This window comes from Lontra canadensis, unplaced genomic scaffold, assembly GCF_010015895.1.
Source record: "Lontra canadensis isolate GAN:19392208 unplaced genomic scaffold, GSC_riverotter_1.0 scaffold8, whole genome shotgun sequence".
NCBI lineage: Eukaryota > Metazoa > Chordata > Mammalia > Carnivora > Mustelidae > Lontra > Lontra canadensis.
This window is the reverse complement of record NW_022631002.1, coordinates 7,057,593-7,068,184: the sequence shown is the minus strand read 5'-3', so window position 1 is coordinate 7,068,184 and position 10,592 is coordinate 7,057,593. Positions and strand designations below refer to the sequence as shown.

Here is a 10,592-nt window from a genome sequence, read left to right as displayed (position 1 = left end):
AGAGAGGCTGATGTGGACCTCAATCCCAAGACCCTGAGATCCTGACTGGAGCTGAAGTCAGACATTTAACTAACTGAGCCACCCAGGCGCCCTATAACTTTTTGACAGAATTTTTTTTTTCTTTCTGCCATGCTGCGTCATGATCCTATCAAGATATATGGAGACAAACACCATCAATGAATTCACTTTACAGTCCATTGGAATGATGCTTTAAAGGAGAAGAAAAGAAAATAGAAATTAAATCAGGTCGTTCAAATGCTTTGAATTGGTGAATTGGTGAAACCGTGTGGTGTCAACATACGCTGATGTCCTACACTCAGTTCTATCACAAATTAACAACTGTCGTGGCTCATGCCTCGTGCAAATCCTTCCAGACCACTGGGCTAGCTAGAGCCCATCCATGGGTCAACGGCATTCTGGGAGCAGTGCTCATCTGCTATCACTGATGCATGAGCTCCATCCCCATGCCTAGAATTCAGGCAAGCCCAGTCCCCCAGTACAAGTTCAAGGAACCTCGGGCACTACAAAATAGCTTATTACAATTATCTTGTCTTCTCTCACTTTGCTCCTGTTTTTTGATTCTCACTTCCAATACTTCAGAACCTACCTGTATTCTTTCTAGCTTTGCTTCTTACTCTAAGCCCCCTTACTCATCCTTTTTCATCATTAGCAGATTTTTGCTTCCTGGTTGAGACTTCTCTACTGCATGGCTCCTCCATCTTAGCCCTATTGGCCCTGCGTGTAGATAATTATTTGTTATGAGGGGCTGTCCTGGGCACTGTAGGAATTTTAGGAGCATCCCTGGCTTCTTCCCACTATTTTACCTAAGATGCTATGATGCTTCCTCCTGTCATATTACTGGAACTTAACTGCTCCCACTAGATGCCAGTAGGACCTCTCCCTGGTTGTAACAACCAAAACTACCCTCCAACATTGCAAATATCCCCTGAGGCCAAATGGCCCTCACTTATCAACCACTGGTCTACTGAACATGATTTTCACTTGCCATTTGGTCCCATGAGCTCCTGGGTGCCATGAAACACCACCTCACAACAGCTTCAGACCTCCAAGAGGAACCAGAAGGGATAGGCTGTTGACTGTATCTTTGGCCTTCTATGATGAAGTTGGCAGAAGACAGGCCTGCCCATGATACACTTGCTCAGGACCTCATGAACAAGATTCCTAAATGATTTAAATACAGCATTTGGCTTTGTCTGGCTGGCCAAAGCCAAAACATCTGGTAGAACATTAATTTATCCAATTTTAGTATGCTAGCAAGTCCCCATAATTAGATGAATTTTTCATCTTTCACTCATATTTGGGTGCTTGCACCCAGCCCATTCACTGGCAAACCAGTAGTACCAAGAGGACACAGTTGAAGAGAAGCACAATTAAGAGAAACTACACTGTTTACAATCTATATTGAGTAGCTTTGCAGGTCATAAAACCCCATGACCTTCCCTATAGATGAGTCTAAGAGGGTTGCACAAGCTAGGTTTTTATTCTCAGGTCTCCTTTAAATTCGATATCCCATTTCAATGTCATTACTGCTGGATCTTGACCACATTGAAAAATTGATATCCTCTAGCTTGGCTAGAAAGGAAAAGGGAAAGACTATGGTAGCCCACTAGAATAACAGGAGACATCCTTTAAGGCAGAGGGCGGGAGTGGGGAGGAGAGTGGCAAGGAAAACTTTGGCCTCCTTCCATGGTTGGCCAAAAGCAGCCCTGTTTCTCTTTATTCTGTTGCTTGCACTGCTTCTTCTAATTTGCCACACTCTCATTCATTCATCCATTCAATAAACATTGGCCAAGGATTGCTTCAGGCTATGATCTCTATCAGTGACTAGAGATCTCAGTGTGAATAAGCCTTGACAAAGCATAACATCATGCTGAACTCAGGTCATAGACTCGAATATCTCTGGGCTCTACCACTCACCCACACGCACAAGTCATTGATCTTTCCTGGGCCTCAGTTTACTCTTCTGTAAAAGTATTATAAAATTTAAACGAGAGAATGATATAATACACTTATCACAGGCTTTGGCCTGTGTACAAATCATAGTCAATGATCTGTAAATATTAGAGATGCTGATGCTGATAATAATATTTCTTACCACTATTCTTAGGAAGCTCAAAATCAACTAAGTATGTGTCAGGTGAGGGGAGATCAGGAAAACAGTTAACTGCAGCCAAGTAGTAGGTGCTGGTGCAGAAATCTCATGGAGTACAGCGACGCCACACAAGAGAATGGTAACCCTACTACAAGAGAGAAAGAAGAAGGAAGCCTTCCTAGACAAAGCACTCTTCTCGGGGGTTACTGTATAATCAACCACTCCTCCCCTCAGGAATTTTGCCCCTGCACCAAGATCTCAAAGAAATTCTACTTGAGGACCCAAAAGGATGACCACTGGAAGCACCTCCAACACTCTTGTAGAGGCTTTTCTCCATCAGGAAGAGGGATTAAGGTGCCCCTCAGCTGTGTCAAAGGAAACAAGCCAAAGCCAAGAAGGTCAAGAAAAGTGGGTCCAGGAGAATGTGGTCCTGCACAAAGCTGGAAGGCTTCACTGCTGCACTGTAATTGTTTCCACTCCACATCTGTTTTAAGGTGGCCAAGTTTACAAATACTCTCAACCCAATAGTGAGAAGATAAGGGAAAGAAGGCAAGGACCCACTCTGTCTCCAACAACTAGTATGTAGCATTTACATGGCTTTGAGTCTTTCAGAGGCCCGAAGATTCTGGAAAGGAGATAGTATATAGTAAAGGAATTAAAAGGGTTTTGCAGAGGAAACCTATAGTTGGTGTCATAAAGATTCCTTCATCTCCATAAATTAGAAGAATGCAAAGCTGTCATGGCCATTTCTTCTTGTAATTTAGATGCATATTTCATTCTCAAGATGGACAATTTGTAAAGAATATAGTTTTATTTAGGGACTGACATTTCACTCAAGAACAGGATGGGAAAAAAAAGTGGCACCTAAGTCACCATTAAAGCCTCAGAACAAGGGGAAAGGTCAACAAAGACATTGCCCACTTATTTCTAGAGAATGAATGTTGCCTTGGGAAGAAATATTTTGTGGTTTTTTTTTTAAATGCATTTGCTTTGGGGTCTTTCCTATTTTGAAATCCTATCAGTTCTACAAATCAAGATATTTCCTTCAGTTTCTTTATGTAAGAAGACATTTCCTTATTGATATTTATTTCACAAAGGCATTGAGAATCCTGGGATAAGATGTTATTCACAGCTGCCTGTCTTGGCATATGCTTTGCTATTTGCCTTTTTTTTTTTTCAAGTCCTTGAAAATGAACTTTATACCTTTTTCTGATTGCTAGGGGACACATTTAAGCTGTAAATGAAAATGTAAAAGACTACTTATATTTTTGAAGATCCTTAACATTTCTTGTGTAATTATTGGTTAGTATTTAAGATAAAGTAAAATTGAGGTTTGTTTTTTTTTTTCTTCCCACGGTGCTCTTCCTTCCCTGTGCATCCCACTTAAATTAGCACACACTATTCCCAATATATCATAAAGTTTCAAGAAGAGATTGGTTAACAGAGAGGTTCAAGAGCTTGTCCTCATTTGGGAGAGGGATACTTACCTTAAAGATTTATAACTATTGAGCTTTACTCCTCTTTGATAAGAAAAAGAAATGCATCATGAAATTCGTTTTTAAAACAAGCAACAAATTCTTCGACTGTTTCTCTTCTTTAGCTGTAACCTGGCTGGTTATTTATGAGTCTGTCGTCTTTCCCAAACACCACTGTAAATGAGTTGTAAAATCTGGTGACATTTTGGGGGTCAAATGCATACATGTGCATGAAATATGCTCTTGTCTCTGGGGGATAATCTCTCCTTCCTTGAAGGAATAAAACCCATTCGATGCCCACCTGTGATATCAGGCTCTTAACTTTTTGTTGATTTAATCTTCCATTCAGGTAAAATTTACTGATGTCCTGTTATGTTCTAGGTACTAAGGATACACCAGTGTGCAAAACCAGAACACTGAGATGACAGAAATGCTCTATGCCTTTCCAGTGCAGTCATCACTAGCCACCGGTGGGTCCAGCTACAGATGTGGCCATACTTGACAGCACGGGGTAAGAGTCCTCTGTTATCTTTCCTGCATAAACCACACCCCTAGGCTTCCTCTCTGATTTTCAGTCTGGGTTTCTTTACAATGGACTGAAAACTTAAAGACAATTGTGACACATCCTGAGAAGAGAATCCTTTTAAATGTTAATATTTTTAAAAATTATTGGTCTTCTACTCATACCCAGTCTAATAGTTATTTTCTGTAGCAATTTGCATCTTTTAAGTCTTTTGATGCATTCAACGCCCATCTCCTCTTTCCACTACCATCTGGTTCCTCTCTTGAGATGGTCAGCTTCTTGTGTGTTCGGAATGGGGGGAGAAGGAATGGGCTCTAGTGGGCAGAGGTTCCATAGAGTTTCCTCATTCTAAACAGAGTGACAGCCATGAAGCCAGCATCTGAGAACCCTGAGGCAGGAATTATAAATGACAGATCCCAGAAAGAGTTCGGTGCATGGGGATACAATGACTTCTGAGGTGAGAGACAGCATCAATCCTATATGATTGTATCTGGTATCCATGACCCTTGAAAAGCCATAGGGATACTGAACAGGTCGTCTTAATCCTCTGCATCTTTGAAGCTAGAAGAGTACAAACACCTTGTCACTGAGATGCTCCTTCCCAGGACCCCAGCAAGGGACTACTGCCCCATCTTTTGACACACAGCATCCCCACACTGGAATAGAAATCTCTTTATCTTCCACCCGTCAGAGAACAGCCTCTATCTGGAGAGTTGTAACATACAGATCTGTGACTGTTTTTAAAATAATGCATTAAAGAAAACTCAGCAGCTAGAGAAAGGAAGACCAACCTGAGCAAACAAAACATTTGGCCAGTGAAATGAAGCTTTTAGAAACAACAGAGGGAAACCTGGACAAACAAATAACAAGAGCAGTTAGGAGATTCAAATGCAGTGCACAAAAAGAATGCCCAGACCTCAGAAAAAAATGATTTCTCCACTGAATGGGGCTTCTAGATTTCACATATATAAGAAGAACTTCAGGAGACTCCATTAAATCAGAATTTCACATAAACAATAAATAATTTTAGTATATTCTTCCCATGCTACACTAAAAAAAATTCATTCTGAAATCAAATTTAACTATATATTCTGTATTTTATCTGGCAGTGCTATCATTGAACAACTCAGTGGCTGAATTGAAGAGAGGTTAGTCATTGAAGTGACATGAACTGGTGACTAGAAAACACATGGAAAAAACTTGCACTGCACAGAGCAAGCAAAGAGGTGGGCAAACAAAAGAAAGGGTGAGACCTTGAGCTGGGTCTAGCAGACATACTATAAGTAATAATATGAATTCCAATAACAAAAGGCAGTAGTTTTAAAGTGTGTGATAAAAGATATATATGCCCCTAAGTTTGTTGCAACATTATTTACAATAGCCAACGTAAAGAAGCAGCTCAAGTGTCTATCAGTAGATGAATGGTTAAAGAAAATGTGATATATTTATGCAATGGAATATTATTCATCCTACAAAGAATGAAATCTTGCCATTTGCAACAACATGGATGGAGCTAGAGAATATTACGCTAAGTGAAACAAGTTGGTCAGAGAAAGATAAATACCATATGATTTTACTCAAATGTGGAAATTAAGAAGCAAAACAAATGAGCAAAGGTGAAAAAAAAAGTGAGAGAGATACAAATCAAGAAAAAGACTCTTAACTATAGAGAACAAACTGATGGTTACTAGAGGAGAGGTGGGGAGATGGGTAAAATAGAAGATGAGGATTGGGATGCTTGGGTGGCTCAGTTGGTTAAGCAGCTGCCTTCAGCTCAGGTCATGATCCCAGCATCCTGGGATAGAGTCCCACATGGGGCTCCTTGCTCGGCAGGGAGCCTGCTTCTCCCTCTGCCTCCATCTGCCAGTGCTTGCTCTCTCTCTCTCTCTGACAAATAAATAAAATCTTTTTAAAATTTAAAAAAAAAGAAGAGGAGGATTAAGTAGGGCCCTTGTGATGAGTGCCAGGTGATGTATGGAATTGTTGAATCACTATATTGTAAACCTGAAACTAATATAACACTGTATGTTGACTATCTGGGAGTTGAAATAAAATAAAACAGTAAAAAAAAAAAAAAAAAAAAAGAAAAGAAAATTTTAAAAAGAGACAAACAAAAAAACCCAGACTCTTAAATACAGAGAACAAAGTGGTGGTTACCAGAGGGAAGGTAGTGGGGGGATAGGGGGATTAAGAGTACACTTATCATGATGAACACTGAGTAACACATAGAATTGTTGAATCATTACACTGTAGACCTGAAAGTAATATAACACTGTGTGTTAATTATACTTGAATAAAAAATTTTAAAAAATAATAAATAAAAGTACGTAATATTAGAAAATCCTTACTAAGCTGAAGCAACTCCAGATTCTGGAGATTGAAAAGACTTCCGGAGTTCTAAACTTGACTGATGAAGAAAAACACTCATGTGGGTATGTCTTGGTAAAATTCCTGAATGAAATTAAAAAGCAAAAATCTGACAAGCTCCTGGATAGAAAGAACAAATTACCTGTGAATGGGAAAGCATACAATTGCTATCTGACTTATTACCGGCAACACTGGAGGCTAGAAGACGATGGAATAACAGTTGCCAATGACCAACTAAAATCAATTGGGGGAATCCTCTGCCCAGTCAAGATGGCATTCACCAGCTAAGGTGAAAGGAGACTTGCGGACATGTAAGAATTTGGAGATTACACCACCTATAACTCCCACCTGAGGAAAGTAATCTAAGGCTTCAAGAGGAAAGACTTTGAGGGCTGCCAGGGTGGCTCAATCAATTAAGTGTCTGCCTTCCACTCAGTTCATGATCCCAGGGTCCTAGAATTGAGCCCTGCAGTGGCCTCCCTGCCAATGGGGGAGTCTGCTTGTCCCTCTCCCTCTGCCCCTCCACACCACTTGTTCTCTCTCTCTCTCTCTCTCTCTCTCTCTCAAAAAACAAATAAAATCTTTAAAGAAAAAAAAAGGAAAGAATTTATTAGAGACTTTAAAATACAGGAAGATGAAGAAGAGAGAAAACAGTGATGAACAGTGAACCCAATATAGACAAGTAAAGGTAAGTAGATATTAATGGACTATTGGGCTCTGTACAATGTAAATGCTACTTCAGTCCTTTGGAAACAGAAGGGACATATGACAAAGGAGATTCTCATAATTACCAGAACTAAAGTCCAAGATAATCCCAGGCAAACTTAGGAGTTAGAAATGGAGAAGGAGAAAGGAGGTGAGATGTCCCAAAGATCTCACCTCAGGGAGTGGGAAGCGGTGATGAGGAGGAGAGGGGAAAAGGGAACATTCTAGAGGTTTCATCTCCTTCAGGATTGGGATGTGCAGGAAGCAGAACACCACACTGGGAAAAGGGTATGCCTTTCCTGAGAAAATAGTTGGAATCTAAAAGTAGATGTCTTATGAACTCAAGAAAAGGAAACAGAATGAAACTGAAAAGTTCAATAGAACATCCAAATTCACAAGAAGGAGAAAACAGAATGAAAAAATAGAATGATTAACAATCTGATGGAATCAGCCAAAATAAAGGGAATTGTAAGGAACTAATGATTAAATGATTAAAACAAATAATTTTGAAGTAATTACCATTCCTAGAACATGCCATTAATGTTACTCTCCATACCTGCGCTATCCTTCAGGTTTACCTTGCGTGCCTTTCTCTGCCACTGCAAGGAAGGCCTGTGTGGATTACATCAATGGGTTCTCTTGCGATCTGGCTTTTTTTTAGGTGCAGCCAGTGATAAGGACCAGAAGAGATCAGAGGGAAGGAGAATGGGGAAGTTAGTCCTTGGGCTCCTCCCATGCCAGGTTGCTCTGTTGTGCTCCCCTACAGAAGGCAACCCCATGTACACACCTACCCAACTGTGTTCTCAACATGGCTTCCCCCCTTGACTCTTCAGGCCTGGGATGGTAATGCTTTGGGCTGTCACTATCCCCGGTTTGATTCCCTTAAACACCTGCCCATACCTGAAGTAGTCACTATACTGATCTTGCTTCAAATTATCCACATTGCATGTGCCATCTGTTTCCTCCCAGGACCCTGACCAAATACTTCTCTCCAGCTGAATGCCCCTCTCAGGCCGTCTCTGCCTCATGGGCTCCTGCTGGTGCTTTTTGGAGGAAAGTAGGTATCATCTCTGAAGTAAATAAGAAACAGTGCTGACTGGAGACCTACAGACTGGGGACCAAGTCCTGGCTCTGCTCCGTAACCAAGGACAAGTTACATCCATCTCTGAAAATGGAGATGATGGTGCTCACCCCCCTCCAGGCTATCATGAGTATTATGCACCCTATAAATGCTAGTTCCCATCCTCATGACATTGGCAGCAATCCATGTATTTTCTTTGCTCTATACCATTTTCTTTTTTTAACTTACTTATTTGTTTGAGAGACAGAGCATGCAGGTAGGGCCAGAGGGAGAGGAAAAGAGAGAATCTCAAGCAGGCTCCCCACTGAGTAGAAAGCCCAACTTGGGGCTCAATCTCAGGACCCTAAACCAAAATCAAAAGTCAGATGCTTAACCAACTGAGCCACCAAGGCACTCCTGCTCCTATGTCATTTTCTTTTATTTTTTAAAGATTTTATTCATTTATTTGACATAGAGAGAGCAAAAGTAGGGGGAGCAGGTAGAGGGAGAGGGAGAAGCAGGCTCCTCACTGACTGAGGAGCCCAATGCAGGGCTCCATCCCAGGACCCCAGGATCATGACCTGAGCTAAAGTCAGATGCCTAATGACTGAACCACCCAGGTGCTCCTCTTACACCATTTTCTAACAGCTTTATTGAGACATCATTGACATACCATATAATTCACCTATTTAAGGTGTATAACTCAATGACTTTTAGCATACTGAGAGTTGTGCGCCCATCACCACAGTTTATATAAGAACACTTTTTAACTCCAAAAGAAACCTGCTTCCTGGGACATCATGATCCCAGGGTCCTAGGACTGAGTCTCACATCGGGCTCCTTGCTCGGGGGGAGCCTTCTTCTTCCTCTGCCTGCTGCTTCCCCTGTTTGTGCTTGCTCTCTGCTCTCTCTGATAAATAAACAAATAAAAGCTTAAAAAAGAAAAAAAGAAACCTGCTCCCCTTAGCCATCATTCCTCCATCCTTCCCCATCCCAACACAAGACAACCACTAATTTGCTTTCTGCCTCTATAAATTCGTCTACTCTAAACATTTCACATAAATGGGGTCATACACAATGTGGTTCTTTGTGTCTGACTTCTTTCACTTGCCTTAATATTTTCAAGGTTCATCAATGTTGTAGCATGTATTAGTAACTATAAGTAACAACTAGTAACTACTAGTTGTTTTTCATCGCCAAATAATGTTTTGTTCCACTCATCAGTTGATGGACATTTGGGTTGTTTCCACTTTTTGGCTTCCATAAATAATGCTAGTAGGAACATTTGTATATCTCATAGCATTTTATAAAAACCTAGAGGACAGCTTTTACTACTCTGTGCCATAATCACTTGTTGGCATGTCTGTTCTTTGACCCATCCCCACTCACTCACCAGGGAGTAAAATTCCCATGGGCAGTGTGCATGTGCGGTCACTCCTGCTGTGTACAGGAACTAGCACATTATAGACAATCTGTCATGTCTGCAAAATAATGACTCTAGTCATTCCACCATCTTTGACGGCAGCAATAATATCCATGGCCATGTCTGTAGTTGGCGCTAAAACAAGCAAAGGGGGAGAATTCTCTCATCTGTTATTTCCTTTTACCCTCTTTGATCTAGGGCCTCCATAATCTCACAATCAGATCTTCAAAAGCCATTGGTCTCACAGTTCTTCCTTTTCCTGAAACACAATTCTATTTTTTACAAAGGTCTTTAATCTCACCTAGATTGTTCAGATGTTTGGGAAATTTTATTAAACTTCTATGCACAAGTAACACAGAAAACAACTGTCAACCTCAGGTACAGGAGAGAGTATCAATCAACATCCACATCCCTTATGGTTGAGAGGATTGAGAACGATACTAATTATTCTCCAATACTGATTATTGAACTGTTACCACACATTCAAGGAACAGACAGAAAATAGAAATCAATGTAGAGTCTGATGGGTCATAAGGATCAAGACGGAAGAAGCAGTACGTTAAATATGAAGACATTTGCATCTGGTTAAACATCACATCTAGAGAGTGGTCATGGTATGTGCATGGTAAATGCAGGGATTACTTAGAATGTAATGTTGTATTACTTTCCATCAGAATCCTGGAGGAGAACATAGGCAGTAATCTCTTAGATATCAGCCACAGCAACTTCTTTCAAGATATGTCTCCAAAGGCAAAGGAAACAAAAGCCAAAATAAACTTTTGCGACTTCATCAAAATCAAAAGCTTCTGCACAGCAAAGGAAACAGTCAAGAAAACAAAGAAGCAACCCACGGAATGGGAGAAGATATTTGCAAATGACAGTACAGACAAAAGGTTGATATCCAGGATCTATAAAGAACATACATG

The 10,592-nt window shown here is 40.6% G+C and overlaps 1 long non-coding RNA gene across 1 annotated transcript; it reads left to right on the top strand.

The window, feature by feature from the left end:
* The first annotated feature begins 4,038 nt into the window (after positions 1 to 4,038).
* Positions 4,039 to 10,219, top strand: LOC116865959. The gene is made up of 3 exons (XR_004382281.1): positions 4,039 to 4,099; positions 5,221 to 5,337; positions 10,155 to 10,219. It is a non-coding gene; the product is annotated as an uncharacterized LOC116865959 (long non-coding RNA).
* The last annotated feature ends 373 nt before the right edge of the window (positions 10,220 to 10,592 follow it).